The following is a 16106-nucleotide window of genomic DNA, read 5'->3' as shown; positions in this document are numbered from 1 at the left end:
AATAATGATCACGCCTTTTGAATACCAAAGACAAACTTATATAAGGTTACTTGAGCCATTTCTTTCCTTTTTACGCACGTCATCTCTTTGTCGAAAAACCCTAAAAACCAGAGCTTTACTCTCTCCGGCGAACCTTCCTTTGTGCTGTAGGATCAGACGGTGGGCTCATTGACTCCCGAAACTCTCACTTCCATCTTCACGACCACTTTCCTTGGTAAGTTACTCTGAAACTCCATGCTTCTAACCTTTCGTGGTGCATGCTTTTAAATGGTGTACTGTTTGAATCTATTGGTTTCTGGATCGAATTGAACGCATAGGCAAAGGTGAGCGTGTTGGGGCTGCTATGATCCAAGCTGTAGAGCTACCAGTCGATCAGATCCTGAACAGGACTCTGAACGAGATCTCCAGCGTAAGTATTTCTTTATTCCTTGAGTCTTTGTTTTTTTTTTTTTTTTTTTCAGTTCTCGTGATAAGTCTTGACTTCTTTTTCTTTCGTTTACAGGCCTTACTTTCGGCCATTACTGCTCGTACCCGAGCCCAGGCCTACTTTGAGCAGATTGAGGCTAAAGTTCTCGAGAAACATCAGGTGAAGGCGGCTGAGGAGCTTTCGGCTGCTGAGGCCAAACATGCTAAGGAGTTGGAGGCGGTGGTCCGAGAGAGGGATGCAGCGATGACCAAACTGTCCGCGGCTGAAGCTGCAAAAGATGCAGCGGTTAAGCTGAGGGAAGAGTACCGGTCGTAAACCAAAACTCATCTCCGCGAAATCAAGCATCTGGAGGGGGTAGTCAAGTCTAAGGACGAGACTATTGCCACTCTCGAGGGCAAGGTGCAGCAGTCGGAGCTTGACAACTCCAAGAATCTGGAAAAGTACAAGAGGACGACACTCCGATGTTTCTATAACTTCTGGAAACACAATCAGGGTGCTGACTTTAGCTACCTTTCAGAGGAAGTCAGAGTTGCGGAGTTGGCTCGGTGCGCTGCTCAACTGGCTGAAGAGGAGGCAAGAGCCGCGATTCCTGCAACCCCAAGCGTCGTTGGTTTGGACGAAGAAACCATCAAGGAAGAGACTGACTAGGTTGTTGCCCAGGATCCTCCTGCCCCCCATGCCTCTTAATTTATTTAACTGTCTTTCTTTCTTTTTGAACATGTGACCCACGGGTCGCAATGTAAAAACAACAGTTTCTTTTTAAACTTTGCTGCACGGGCAGTAAATCTTTTTGTTTGAACAATTACATTCAAGCAGTAATGCTTGCGGTGTAAAGGCTTAACTCTTGGTGTTATAATATTTTTACTTATTATAACGTTTGTCCGTATGACCGAACTCAGCATAGTACTTTGTCATGATTTATCAAAACATATATTTTGAAAAAATACTCTAAGTACTTGAAGCATGCTTTCACTCATTTTGTTCATGTGTTTACATACCTTGAGAGTATGCTTTGCTATCGATGTGCCTTATATGCCCCCCAAGTGATCGAGGAGCTTTAGGTCCTTGGTCACTTGCCTTGACCATGGCCTGTCCGAACATTCCTGTTCGTGCGGAAAAATGATACTTGTAATACAGCAAAACAACACACGTAATGAACAAATACTTGTAAATGTAAATTCACAAAGGTTGGCAAGAACGACTGGCTGAGCACAGTCCCTTATAATTTCGTATTAAAAATGGACTAATCATTTCTTTACGAATGATTCTGAAACAGAATCTTACATATACGAGCAGTTAGCCAAACACCGTGGCTAACCCTCTTTGTAAAACTTGTAAAAATTAATAGAAAAATTTGAACAAGCCAGTCCTTTAAGAAGGGCTGTTTATTGGTAATACTTGCGCAGGTGTTCTCCATTCCAGTAATGTGGAACGAGATCTCCGTTTAAGCGTGCAAGTTTGTAGGTGCCTGGGTGAAGGACTTCTTCAATCTGGTAAGGTCCTTCCCAGTTAGGTCCGAGCACGCCAGCAGTGGGGTCGCGGGTATTCAAGAAAACTCGTCGTAACACCAAGTCTCCGACGTTGAATCTTCTTTCTTTAACTTTGGAGTTAAAGTACCGGGCGACTTTTTGTTGATAAGCAGCAACTCGGAGTTGAGATTTTTCTTGTATCTCATCAATTGAGTCTAAGGACTCTAGCATTAGCTGGCTGTTTTGCTCTTGATCGTACGTTAAATGCCGATGTGAGGGGGGATTTATCTCGACGGGTAACATGGCCTCATACCCATAAGCTAAGGAAAATGGGGTACGTCCTGTGGCTGTTCGATGAGATGTTCTATACGACCAGAGGACTTCAGGTAGTTGTTCTGGCCATGCCCCCTTCGCTTCTTCAAGTCTTTTCTTCAGGGTGTCCTTGAGGGTTTTGTTTAGAGCTTCGACTTGCCCATTCGCTTGGGGGTGTACGACTGAAGAAAAGCTCTTAATTATCCCATGCCTTCCGCAGAAATCGATGAATAGGTCACTGTCAAATTGGGTACCGTTGTCTGATACTATTTTTCTGGGCAAACCATACCGGCACACAATGTTCTTGATGACAAAGTCGAGAACTTTCTTGGTTGTGATGGTTGCGAGTGGTTCAGCTTCGACCCATTTTGTGAAGTAATCGACTGCCACAACTGCGTACTTTACTCCTCCTTTTCCTGTTGGCAGTGATCCAATTAAATTTATCCCCCATATTGCGAAAGGCCACGGGCTCTGCATCTGCTTTAGCTCGTTTGGAGCTGTTCGTGGGATTTTGGAGAACCTCTGACATTTGTCACACCTTCGTACGTACTCCATTGAATCCTCGTTCATCGTTGGCCAAAAATAGCCCTGTCGGAGAATTTTTTTCGCCAAACTCTGCCCCCCAGCGTGATCTCCGCAGAAGCCTTCATGCACTTCTTTCATGAGTTCCTTAGCTTTTTCTGACGTGATACACCTGAGCAGTGGCATTGAGTATCCTCTTCGGTACATAACACCGTCGAGCAGTATGTACCTAGCAGCTTGTCTTTGCAGAGTTCTGGCCTTGTTTCTATCTGCTGGCAATGTCCCATTTGTCAGATACTCCAGGTAAGGCGCCATCCATGTATCTTCTATTCGAATTTCCATGCTGGCTCCGGCCGCATCAATGCTTGGTTCACTTAATCTCTCTACTGGGACTATGTTCAAGGTGTCAGCATCTTTAGCACTTGCAAGTTTGGCCAAGGCGTCTGCATTCGAATTTTGGTCTCGCGGAATCTGCTGGAGGGTGTATTTTGTAAACTGCGCTAGCAAATCTTTTGTTTTGTTAAGGTAGGCCATCATTTTTAACCCTCGCGCTTGATATTCTCCCAGGACTTGATTCACGACCAGCTGGGAGTCGCTGTAAATATCGAGCGCTTTTATATTCATTTCCCTGGCCATTCTCAGTCCAGCGAGGAGTGCTTCGTATTCCGCTTCATTGTTTGACGCTGCGAAGTCAAACCTGATTGCGCAGTGAAATCGATGCCCATCGGGCGTTATCAATATCACTCCCGCTCTAGCGTGAGATTCATTAGATGATCCATCTGTGAATAGCTTCCAAGAAGGAGTCTTGTCTTGAGGCATGGGCGCCTCAGGCTGTTCGCACAACTCGTTGCTGGGGAGTTCGGTGAACTCCGCAATAAAATCGGCTAAAGCTTGCCCTTTTATTGCTGCTCGCGGTGAATAAGTTACGTCGAACTGTCCCAATTCGACTGCCCATTTTAACAGTCGTCCAGCCACTTCAGGTTTTTGGAGGACTTGCCGAAGGGGCTGGTCGGTCAGAACCATGATAGGATGGGCTTGGAAGTACGGTCGCAACTTTCGGGAGGCCAAAATTAGGCAATATGCTAATCTTTCGATCGGCGGATATTTCAATTCTGCACCGATAAGCCTTTTGCTGACGTAGTAAACAGCTTTCTGCACGCCTTCTTCTTCCCGTATCATTACCGCACTAGCAGCAACTTCGGTAATCGCTAGATAAATATACAAAGTCTCTCCTTCGATTGGTTTTGATAGGATGGGAGGTTGCGACATATGAGCCTTTATTTTCTGGAATGCTTGCTCGCAGTCTTCCGTCCATTCAAACTTCTTATTTCCCCTAAGTAGATTGAAGAATGGAACGCACTTGTCAGTTGATTTTGAGATGAATCTACTAAGGGCAGCTATCCTTCCGGTCAGACTTTGGACATCCTTGATCTTTTCTGGCGACTTCATATCGATCAGGGCTTTTATCTTGTCGGGGTTGGCCTCGATGCCCCTTGAATTCACTATAAACCCTAAAAACTTTCCTGACCCGACTCCAAAGGAACATTTGAGGGGATTCAACTTCATATGGTACTTGTTTAACACATCAAAGCACCTTCGCAAATCCCTCACATGTCCTTCAGCCTTCTTGGACTTTACCAGCATGTCATCCACATATACCTCCATGCTTACTCCGATCAGCTCCTTGAACATGTGGTTGACTAGTCGTTGGTAAGTCGCACCTGCGTTTTTTAGTCCAAAAGGCATTACCTTGTAACAATATAAGCCCGTATCGGTCCGAAAGCTGGTATGATCCTCATCAGGTGGATGCATGCTGATCTGATTGTAGCCTGAATACGTATCCATGAACGAAAGGATCTCATGCCCAACAGTTGCATCGACTAGCTGGTCGATCCTCGGGAGTGGGAAACAGTCTTTTGGGCAGGCTTTATTGAGGTCTGTAAAATCCACACAGGTCCGCCATTTGCCGTTAGGCTTGGGGACCAGCACCGGATTGGAGACCCATGATGGATAAAACGCCACCCTGATGAACCCATTCTCTTTAAGTCTTTCGACTTCTTCTTTCAAGGCTCTTGATCTGTCTTTATCGAGCAGCCTTCTTTTCTATTGCACCGGTGGAAAGACTTTGTTTATGTTCAGGACATGGCTGATCACTATAGGATCTATTCTGACCATGTCTTTATGTGACCAGGCGAAAACTTCCTGGTTCTCTTGCAAGAATTCCACCAGCGCCTGCTTTGCGGTAGGTTCTAAATTCTTCCCAACCCTTACGATTCGGGTCGGGTCTTTTTCATCGAGCTGGACCTCCTCCAGGTCCTTGACGGGTCCAAAATTTTCTTCAAAATCCCCAAAGCGAGGATCCAAATCTATATCCTCACTTTGGGCAACACCCTATTTGGTGACTTTTCCACCTGATTGGGTTTGTCTGTTTTCCGTCATCTGCAATCGTTCTGGGGTAGCGCCCCTCGATGCTCCACTTTTTGCCTTTGTGATCGAGGCGTTATAGCACTCCCTGGATTCCCTTTGGTTTCCCAAAACGCATCCTTCCCCTGTGTCCGTTGGGAATTTCATGGCTAGATGCCACATGGAGATGATGGCCCTCAGTTCAACCAGTATGGGTCGTCCAATAACTACGTTATACGCTGAAGGACAATTGACCACTACAAAAGTGGCGAGTAATGTCCTTGAGGCAGGCGTTGTACCCATTGTCACTGGGAGTTTGATCATTCCGGCTGGTGCGAGTCCTTCTCCAGAGAAGCCGTATATGGTTTGATTGCAGGGCTCCAAGTCCTTCACGGACAGCTTCATGCGTTCCAGCGTTGATTTATACAGGATGTTCACTGAACTTCCTGTATCGACCAGTACTCTTTTTACCATCATATTGGCCATTTGGATGTCCACGACCAGCGGATCGGAATGTGGGAACCGGACGTGTTGGGCATCACCCTTAGAGAAGGTTATCCCGCATTCCTCTGAGCGGGCCTTTTTCGGCGCTCGGTCCTCCACAGTCATCATCTCGATGTCCTGGTCGTGGCGTAGAGTTCGAGCATATCGTTCTCTAGCCTTTCTGCTGTTTCCTGCGAGGTGCGGGCCTCCACAGATGGTTAAAAGTGTTCCGGCTACGGGGGCAGGCTGTAATGGTGGCGAGCGTTGGCGTGTGGACGTCTGCTCGTTGCCACCTGGAGCTTCTCGTTGGGAAGTTCCCGAGGCCCGTACGTACCTTCTCAAGTGTCCTTGTCTAATGAGGAACTCAATTTCATCTTTTAGCTGGTTGCATTCATTGGTGTCATGTCCGTAGTTGTTATGGTAACGACAAAATTTGGTAGTGTCTCTTTTTGAAATGTCTTTTCGAATGGGCCCAGGTTTCTTGTAGGGCACACTAGAGCTTGTGGCCTGGTAAACCTCTCCTCGAGACTCAACGAGGGCAGTGTAGTTAGTGAACCTAGGTTCATAACGATTACCCTTGGCTCGTTTATTGTCGGAGGTGGAAGGCTCATTGTGTGGCCGTTTCCCACCATTCTTGCCATTACCGTTGCCGTTTCCGTTGCCGTTGCCGTTGCCATTTGGTTTGGTGCCATTGGCGGCTTTGGCGGGTTCGGCAGCCTTCTTACCCTTGTTCGAGGGTTTTCCATCATCGGCAATGGCTTCTTCGAGCTTGATATACCGATCAGCTCGGTCTAAGAACTCCTGGGTGGTTCTGACCCCATCCTTTCGAAGACTTTTCCATAGGGGCAAACGGCGCCTCACTCCCGCGGTTATAGCCATCATTTTTCCTTCGTCCCCGACTGTCTTTGCTCCGGCTGCCGCTCGCATAAAGCGCTGGATGTAATCTTTTAGTGATTCTCCATCTTGCTGGCGGATCTCAACCAGTTGGTTTGCTTCGGTCGGGTGGACACGACCTGCGTAGAACTGTCCGTAGAACTCCCTTACGAACATTTCCCAGGAAACTATGCTTGCTGGTGGGAACTTAAAGAACCATTCCTGCGCGGCTTCAGAAAGTGTTGCAGGAAAGATCCTGCACCGAGCGTCTTCAGACACTTTCTGAATGTCCATCTGGATTTCAAACTTATTCACATGCGATACGGGATCCCCGTATCCATCAAAGTTTGGGAGCGTAGGCATCTTGAACTTGCCGGGAGTCTCTGCATTGGCTATTCTTTGGATAAATGGAGTGCCTTTTCTCCTATCGTGATCGATGTAAGAGGTCCTTCCTCCGACCAGCTGTTGCACAGCCTGATTCAGTGCGTCTATCTGGGCTTGCAACGTAGTAGGAATAGCTACGGTCTCTGCTGTTGGGGGGATGTTCTCACCATGCTTCTCTCGACGATCATTGAGTATGTCTCTTAGATCTTCCTCTCTTCTCCGTTGCTCGCTACCTCCGAGCCGGTTGAAGACATTATTTTTCCTGGGTTGCCCCCCAGCATCTTGTCTATTTGGTTGATCATCTTGAGGTATTTGGCTCTTGCTCTTACCTCTATTTCCGTTCCTCCCATCAGCATTGTCCTTGCCTGAGTCAGCCTCGTTGTAGCCGTGGCCATCTTTGAACTTTGACTGGCTGTGGTAAGACTGGTTGTTCCCTCTATTCCCGTCTCTGGCAGAAACACCCCGAGCGTTAGAGGGTGGCCTGCGCTGGTCGCGATGTCCCCGTGCATTATCATGCCGTTGGGATCCACGGACCGCAGAGCCTAACTCCGAGTCTCTCCTGTTACCAGGAGGGTAGTGACCCCTGTTCGCTTGGTGTGGCCCATCATTCTCGCGGCGTCTAGGACTACGAGGCTGTCGCTCGGCCCTATTCTGCCTTTGCTACGGGGGATTACCTCGAGCAGCGTGGGATGGTGGATCTGCCTCGGGGTCCAGTGGGACGTCGTCATGGGGCATCTGGGGCTGTTCAGGCCTTTGCGGACTTGCAGGATGGACTGGTGGGCTAGGATTGGGACCTCCCTGGGGTGGCCCAATTTCAGGTTGATTAGGCTGTGAGGCAGGCGTGGCCTGATTTCTGGCCAACAGCAAGGCCGCTTCAAGGGCTGCCATGGCCTCAGTCTGGCGGCGATCCACCTACGCTTGTCTCTCGCTTAACTCCGCCCGCTGACGATCAAGTTCCTGCTGCTGCCTGGCCATAGCTTCTGCGGCAGTCTCTTGATTGGCTCTCAGGCTAGCCAACTCTTCCTGCAACGTGCCCAAGGTGCTCCTCAAAGTCGCATCATCCATTTCCTCCTCTTCAAAATCTAGTTGTGGCTCATCTTCCGCCATGCTTGCAGGGGGAGGAGGAGGTGGCGGATTCGACGGTGCAGCGGCGGCGGTCTGAGCAGCTTTCTTCCCTGCTTTCGCCATTAGTTTTATCAACAACGATGAATCGTCCTCTCAATGAAAGCACCAGAATGTTGACCCACGATTTAGCCAACTGACACGGAGTCAAAATATGAATGATATAGACGAATATGTATAGATAATAACGTAATGACAAAAGTAAAGAAAACACAGTAATTTATAGTGGTTCGGCCCCAGAATCTGGTAATGACCTACGTCCACTTAGAATGATATTGATATGGGATCAAAAGTGTGATCAGAGAACTTGGGTTCAATGAGTTTCAACACTCCTCATAAACAATACAAGTTTTCACAGATAATTTCTATAATCTCTATGATTTCCGGGCTCCAAAAGTCCCTTCCCATGAGCCATCTCTTGCTTTTTATAGGCTCATGGAGGGTTGCCCAATATTGTTACAGATATTATCCCCTGAATCATCGGATATTCAGAAGATTGCATGAGATAAATTTGGGATTCATAAGATCTTTCCGTAAATGTTGCTTTGCCAGCGGAACCACCGACCAGTCTGGTCGTGGTAAAGACAGGTCTGTTCTGCTTCTGGTGTGTTTCCTGGTCGATACTCTAGCAGACGCTCCAGGTGTCAGCCACGTGTCATGAGATTATTCGCCACGTCACAAATGCTAATCTATTGAATAACAATTATAAATATATATGTATATTAGTGAATTTTAGAAATTGTGACAAGAGATAAATTTTCTTTTTAAATATTTGAAAAAAATAAATAGCTTGAAGATGATCAAAGTGTTGTTCATTAGTTTCTTTAACTAGTTTGATTTTTTTAATTTATTGGTTTGATAATTAATTATGTAGTTTACTAATTATGTAATGTTTTAGTAGGGTTGTTGATTGAGTGGTGAACTTTGTTGTTCATTTCGGGTGCATTGAAGAGTAATATTGAAGTTAGTTATTTTTTATTTATTTATATTACTACAAGATTTATGTATAAAGATAAGGCTAATGTAATCATGCATATTAGATTTAGTGAAAGTTATGTTTGAAAATTAGTGAAGTAGGCTCTGGGAAATTTGCGTGCTGTGGTGATATAAGGATGGATTCATTTATGCTTGATTATTGTGTTTGTTTGTGTTGTTGTTATAGGAAATTTTGAAATTGCAGTATGCTATAGAAACAGAGGATACTCTGCTGAATTTTTTAAAATTTTTATAAGACTAGAACCTAATAATGATGGATTCATCTATGCTTGATTATTGTGTTTGTTTTAATTGGTTTTATAGGTAATTATGAAATTATGGTATGCTATAGAAACAGAGGATACTCTGTCGAATTTTAAATTTTTTTTATAAGACTAGAACCTAATAATGATGGATTCATCTATGCTTGATTATTGTGTTTGTTTGTATTGGTTTTATAGGTAATTATGAAATTACGGTATGCTATAGAAACAGAGGATACTTTGTCGAATTTTTTAAAATTTTTATAAGACTAGAACCTAATATAAGTTTTTTTCTAACTTATTAGGAATTTAATATTGTTATTAGTATGGATAAATCATGGATGCTTGAGAGGAGAGAAACATCACAATTTCAAGATGGATTCAACACATTTTTAGAGTTTTGCCTAAAGAATTGTAGTGATCCACAAAAAATTCGTTGTCCTTGTATCGATTGTGGTAATGGAGTAAAGGGGAATATTACCATGATAAAGGATCATGTATTTTGTCGGGGATTTGATATGAGTTATAGTAAATGGTATTAGCATGGAGAATTATTAAATGATGACCCATATCCATTAGGTAGGCGAGGTGTAGATGATTTTGAGAGTAATGATTTTGACGATCATCCTATAGAATTGCTTGATGAAGCACAAGAAGAGTTTTTTCATAATCCAGAAAAATTTGATAGTATGGTTAGAGATGCAGACAGACAATTTTTCAGTGGTTGCAATAAACTAAGATTGCCCACAATGGTTAAATTTTATAACATAAAAGCAGAAAATGGAGTTAGTGATAGTGTTTCAGTCAATTTTTAGCTGCTTTCAAGGAGATTTTGCCGCTAGAAAATTGTTTTCCGGAGTCTACATATGAAGTAAAGAAAACATTAAGTTTGATAGGGTTGAAGTATGAGAAGATTCATGCATGTCCGAATGATTGTATTTTATATCGTAAGGAGTATGCAGACATGGACGCTTGCCCAGAATGTGGTTTATCACGGTACAAACCTAACAAAAGTAAGGAGATTAGGAAACTTATTCCTCAGAAAGTGCTATGGTACTTACCTTTGATTTCGCGGCTGAAGCGATTATATCGAAGTACACAACACTCTAAGAACTTAATATGGCATGAGACTGGACGAGTGAAAGATGGTAAACTCTGGCATCCTGCAGATTCACAGGCCTGGAAGAAGGTAGAATATATCAATCTAGAATTCAAAAATGAACCAAGACATCTTCGTCTCGGTTTAGCTACTGATGGAGTAAACCTGCATAGATCTCTTAGTAGTAGGCATAGTTCATGGTCTGTCTTCCTGGTTATATACAATTTTCCTCCTTGGTTGTTCATGAAAAGGAAGTTTAAGATGCTTTCATTAATGATTTCAGGCCCAAACACAACCAGGCTATGATATCGATGTTTATTTGGCACCATTAATTGATGATTTGAAAGAGTTGTATGAAAATGGTGTTGAGAAATATGATGGTTTTAAAGAAGAAGTTTTTAATTTGAAAGTGGTGTTGTTATGGACTGTTAATGATTTTCCAGCATATGGTAACCTATCAGGTTTGAGCACAAAATGTTACCAAGCTTGTCCAATTTGTTGCACCAACACAAGGGCCCGTCGCTTGTCAAATGGACACAAAATGTGTTATATGGGTCATAGACGATATTTTCATTTAAGTCATCCTGACATAAATAAAGAAAAATCATTTGACGATACTGTGGAATGAGACCCTACTCCTTTGCCATTGTCAGGTGAGCGAATTCTTAAGGAAGTAAAAAAAGTTGACTTTAGGTATGGGAAGAAGAATAAAAACAAAAAAGTCAATGGATGTTTTCAAAGAAAATCAATTTTCTTTCAACTTCCTTACTGGAAAGATTTACTCGTTAGACATTGCTTGGATGTCATGCACATAGAAAAAAATGTATGTGAAAGTATAATCGGTACATTACTTGATATCCCAGGTAAAACCAAAGATGGTTTGTCTAGTCATTTAGATCTTGTTGAGATGGGTATAAGACACCGCTTGGCACCTGAAGAAAAAGGGGCTCGCACATATTTGCCTCCTGCTTGTTTTACATTGTCTAAAGAAGAGAAGTAAGCCGTATGTCAATCAATGGCAGGGATGAAAGTGCCTGATTGTAACGACCCGAATTTGCTAATAGGGCTTAGGGCCTTGATTAGTGTGCCTGGAGGGAAATAAATGAATTATTGTGTTAATATATGAATTAATGTGAATATGTGATAATGATGCATGTTTAGTTGAGTTAAATATGCATGTGGGCCCCGCCTGGATATTAGGGGCATAAATGTGATAAATGCTATATGTATGTGATATGTCTGTGCAGCACGATCCAAGACAGTCCTGGGGAGCGGTTAGCCAGAAAGTCATAATAGGGTTGAGAATCCGACTCGGGGTGAGTCGAGGGGTACTTTGGGTATTAGATATATTATGGGGTTATCGGGTTGTGAAAATAAATATTTGGAGACATATTTGAGGATAGAATGTCTAGGAGGGAATATTGGGGAAATTTACCATTCTGCCCTCGGGGACGTTTTGGTACCCCGAGCCTTGAGGTAACCTCATAGACTAAGTTAAATAAAACAAAAAGGAAGAATCATTTAGAAGCTTAAGAAACTGACACTTACTTTTCCTTCCAGCTGAAGATAATTCTTATCTTTTTCTCTCTTTCACTCTCTAAGATAAACTCAAGGAAAATTCTAGTGAAATTAGTCAAGAATTGAGGATTTTGGGCTGTTAGAGTTAAGGAGCTAAAGCAGGGCATTTGAGGAAGCAGTTATGAGATACAATCCAGCAAAGGTAAGTGCCTATCATGTTAAATTGTGTCAATTTATAAGTTGGTTTAAGGTTGAATATCTGAGCTTCCATGTTGGCTGAGGTAGTAGTTTGTTCTTGATGGTTTGGCTGAATTTGGAGCTAGACTCTGTTGGGTTTTGAAGCTGATTCTGTGTTAGAAATTATTATGGTGATAAACTGGAACTATTAGATTAGTTTTGGGGAGGATTGGTTTGAAGAAAATGCAAGAAAAAGGGTGAAGAAATCTGGGTTTGGAGGTGAGGGCCACGACCCTAGGAGGGGCACGCCGCGGCCTGTGTGCGTGCGCGACCATGGGAGGCCAAGATGCTTAAGGTGCGGCACGGTGCTTGGTGATGCGCGCCGCGGCCCGTGTGTGCTTCAGGGAGATGCTAGCCTCTGTTTTGAGGCTAGCTGCTGCGCTTGTGGCTAAGGCCGTGACTCTTAGTGCCAATTTGTGTTTTTAAGGGTGTTTAGGCTTGGGAACTCAATGGTTAAGGCTCGGGATGGATTTTATCACCCGGATTGATAGAATTCAAGGTCCCGGAGGTTAGAGATATGGCTCAAAGTTATTTAATGGATTAGAACTTGATGTATGAATATTGTTAATGTGTTGTGACTAGGGTTTCGGTGAGGCTCAAGTTAGAGGACTGGGCTCGGGATAGCGGTGCTCGGAGAGCTCGGGACTCAGGTAAGAAAACTGTAACGCCCTGGATAGCCAGGACCGTTACACCGCGTACTTATAAAGTGCAAGACTTTCTAATCAAGTCATCAATTTAAAAATGTGTCATTAGTTTAAGTGTTCTAGGGTTAAAAGACATTTTGGTCTCAAAAGATACGTTTTATAAGTTATAAACAGTATCCAGTAGGGATCCCCAAAACATTAGTGTTCAAAAGCTGGTTACAAAACGCAACAGTTAAAAGTAAATATTAGCCATACTAAGGAAAAATACAAGGTTCTGGTCCTCTTGTCCCTGTAATCTCCTCAACCGTGGCAGCTGATCGGCCTGCCATGTACATTCACCCTGTAGACCTCTCCAGTCAGGGCTAATCGGCCTTGCCTTTGCCTTTACCTTCACCACGCAGCACCTGTGAGCCAAGGCCCAGCAAGAAAACAACATACATAATATATACGGCAATCTCACACAGATATTCTAGTAAGCATGTTCAGTTATCAAATCCATGGCATATAAGCATATTTCAAGGTACAAACAACTTCAACCACGGTTAGATTATTCAACAATCTCATCTATAGCCAAATACAGCGTTCAGTTTCACAAATACTAGGGCCGACACCTTAGGCCGCACCCTCTTTTTGACCCACTGACTCCGGCCCGCTTAAACCGAGCTCAGTGCATAATAAGCTGTCCTCGGATACCAGTGTCCGAGCTGTGCCAATTGCACAAGTTAACCGTGGCTCGCTTAGGCCATTGGTTACAATTTACATGGCATAATACCGTTCTTTCAATCATTTATATTAGGGATCCCTTAGTCCCATTCAAATATACAATCGGGTGTAGTTTTCTTATCTTTAGTCTGTACGGTTATTGAATTACGAGCAACGCCCCTCAAGCACGATCCGTTCCCGAGCCTAAGCCTTTATCACCTAGTCACAACCAAAGTATAGGGTTCCATTAATACTCGAATATAGGTTTCTGGTTACAAAGCTGACTCCCGGGACTCCAAATTCCACCAAGCACGGTGGTGAAATAAATCCCGAGCATACTAGACCACTTTCCCGTGCCTAAAACCCTCAAAAGATCATGTGTGCAACCAAGGGCTGCAGCCCTTGAAGCTTAGCCGCGACCCTTGTCTCAAAACAGAACCAATGCCATCTTAAACAAAACACGCGCCGCGACGCCCTCCCATGGCCGAGCCTCCTTGGCCCTTTTTCATCCTAGGGCCGTAACGCTGTAGAACAGAGCTGCGGCCCTTCCCTTCATGCCCAGAAAACCCATATTTTAAAGACTGAAACCTCAACCAAAACCACCCCTAAGCTTCCTACTTCAACACCCAACATATCCCCAACTCATGCCACACAATTTCAACAGAAATTCAGCTCAATAAACCATAGAAGATTCACCTCCAACCCTTGAGACTCTAAGAACACAAACACCTTGTTATAACCAGTCAAAACTCAAGCTCAAATCATCAATTCATGAAACAAAGCTTACCTTCTTGATTGAACTCCTCCCTTAGCCAAAACTCAGCTGATTCCAAGGATTTCCCCTGCTCAATTCCACCCTAATCATCAATTGAACAACACCCTCAATAATCCAGCTGAAGCTTAAAGTTGAATTTCAGAAAAACAGATGGATTAAACCCTTACCTTAGTCTTGATTCAGTCCTGGTTTATTCACTGAGCTAAGCCTCAAGATCTACTCTAGAATCTCACTAAACTTCCAACAATTCTTCAGCTCCAATCCCCAATTCCCTTGAGTGCTTCTAATTTAGTTCCCTTTGTTTTTCTTGAGAGTGAGAGTGAGAGTAACCAGCTGAGTAAGAGATTAGGTCGGTTTATTTTTCCCTAAAGGCTTCCTAACTCTTGTCTTACTTGTTAAGCTTATCCCAAGGCTCGGGGTGCCGGAACTGTCCCCGAGGCCAAAACGGTAAAATCCCCCAATATTCCCGCCTAGACATCCTAACCTTAAATATATCTCCATATATTTATTTTCATGACCCGATAGTTCAAATCACTAACCGATACCTAAAATACCCCTGACTTGTCCAAAGTCATATCTTAAGTCCCGTTGTGACTTTCCCCGCTATCTGACCCTAGGATCGTCTCAAGTTGCGCTCTATGAACCTGGCCACATAATAATGTGGTTCTCACATATTTCACATAAATATTCATATTATCACATATGCACACATTAAAGTCAATAATATTCACTCTAATCCCAATTATGCCCTCCCGGCACACTAATCAAGGCCCTTAAGCCTTATTAGCGAATTTGGGTCGTTACAACTATCCCCTCCTAATGAGAATTTCATCCTCAAAATTTACCTGAATAACTCGGGATACTGATCCCGCATCGCTGTCTCCAGCTCCCAGGTCGCTTCCTCGGCCTTGCTATTCCTCCATAATACTTTCACTAACGAAATTGTCTTATTCCGTAAAACTTTGTCCTTCCGGTCCAAAATCTGAACTGGTCTCTCTTCATAGGACAAATATGTCTGCAATTCTAAGTCCTCATACTTCAACACATGTGTCGCATCAGAAACATACTTTCGCAACATAGAAACTTGGAACACATTGTGAACTCCTGATAGCGATGGTGGCAAGGCCAACCTATAAGCCACCTGCCCAACCCTCTCTAGGATCTCAAAGGGTCCAACAAACCGAGGGCTCAGCTTGCCTTTCACTCCAAACCTCCTCACAGCCCTCAATGGTGAAACTCGCAGAAACACGTGGTCCCCAACTTGGAACTCCATGTTCCTACGCTTAGGATCAGCGTAGCTTTTCTATCTACTCTGCGAGGTAAGCATCCTAGCTCGAATCTTCTGTATAACCTCGTTAGTCTTCTGAACCATATCTGGGCCCAAATACCTTCTCTCACCCATCTCATCCCAGTGAATGGGTGATCTACACTTCCTTCCATATAACATCTCATAAGGAGCCACTCCAATCGTGGACTGATAACTGTTGTTATATGAAAACTCGATCAATGGGAGATACCTACTCCACGAACCTTCGAAATCAATCACACATGCCCTAAGCATGTCCTCCAATACCTTAATCATCCTCTCAGACTGTCCATTAGTCTAAGGATGAAAAGCTGTGCTAAACTTTAGTTGAGTCCCCATGGCTCTCTGCAGAGCACCCCAAAACTTAGAGGTAAAGATAGGGTCTCGATCAGATACAATAGACTTTGGAACCCCATGGAGATGAACTATCTCCCTCACATACAGCTCTGCATACTGCTCCACTGTAAAAGTTGACCTCACTGGTAGAAAATGAGCTGACTTGGTGTATCTGTCCACTATCACCCACACCGAGTCATGAAGTCCAACTGTCCTGGGTAATCCTCCCACAAAATCCATCGTAATATCTTCCCAT

This window comes from Humulus lupulus, chromosome 3, assembly GCF_963169125.1.
Source record: "Humulus lupulus chromosome 3, drHumLupu1.1, whole genome shotgun sequence".
NCBI lineage: Eukaryota > Viridiplantae > Streptophyta > Magnoliopsida > Rosales > Cannabaceae > Humulus > Humulus lupulus.
The sequence above is the reverse complement of the archived record's forward strand: the minus strand, read 5'-3'. Positions refer to the sequence as shown.